Source organism: Neoarius graeffei, chromosome 17 (assembly GCF_027579695.1).
Source record: "Neoarius graeffei isolate fNeoGra1 chromosome 17, fNeoGra1.pri, whole genome shotgun sequence".
Lineage (NCBI taxonomy): Eukaryota > Metazoa > Chordata > Actinopteri > Siluriformes > Ariidae > Neoarius > Neoarius graeffei.
This window is the reverse complement of record NC_083585.1, coordinates 25,119,794-25,120,624: the sequence shown is the minus strand read 5'-3', so window position 1 is coordinate 25,120,624 and position 831 is coordinate 25,119,794. Positions and strand designations below refer to the sequence as shown.

Genomic DNA, 831 nt, shown 5'->3' with positions numbered 1-831 from the left:
GTGGTGTAGTGGTTAGCGCTGTCGCCTCACAGCAAGAAGGTCCTGGGTTCAAGCCCCGGGGCTGGTGAGGGCCTTTCTGTGTGGAGTTTGCATGTTCTCCCCGTGTCCGCGTGGGTTTCCTCCGGGTGCTCCGGTTTCCCCCACAGTCCAAAGACATGCAGGTTAGGTTAATTGGTGACTCTAAATTGACAGTAGGTGTGAATGGTTGTTTGTGTCTATGTGTCAGCCCTGTGATGACCTGGCGACTTGTCCAGAGTGTACCCCGCCTTTCGCCCGTAGTCAGCTGGGATAGGCTCCAGCTTGCCTGCGACCCTGTAGAAGGATAAAGCGGCTAGAGATAATGTGATGTGTGTGTGATGTGAATTCTGGATTTTGGTACCAGTCTATAGAACAAAAACTGAGAATACATGTAGTACGTTCGGACTACTGTGAAAACAGAAAAGGAACTAACAGGGACCTTGTCACAAGCATTGGTGGTTCAGTGGTAGAATTCTCGCCTGCCACGCGGGAGGCCCGGGTTCGATTCCCGGCCAATGCAGAGTAGATGTATTTTTTTTCCCCTTTCCTTTCTTTCTCTTTTTAGAACGTTTATCAATTAGCTCATTTGATCTATGCTACTAGTATATTTATGACAATATAATGTATGGCCATGAATATGAACCACTGATCCTGAGATAACTCCCTGATCCGTTTCTCGTTCATTCTCTCTGTTCGCCTGAACCCACGATGGATGTTAAATACTTTTGGCCACTAATGCTCTGTGGCGCTGTTCTATCGCAACTGAAACGGGTTTCCGCCCGAAAAAGATAAAAAGGTCATCGTTTTCCATGT

At 47.7% G+C, this 831-nt stretch overlaps 1 non-coding gene across 1 annotated transcript; it reads left to right on the top strand.

The window, feature by feature from the left end:
• The first annotated feature begins 467 nt into the window (after positions 1 to 467).
• trnag-gcc (transfer RNA glycine (anticodon GCC)) lies at positions 468 to 538 on the top strand. The gene has a single exon. It is a non-coding gene; the product is annotated as a tRNA-Gly (tRNA).
• The last annotated feature ends 293 nt before the right edge of the window (positions 539 to 831 follow it).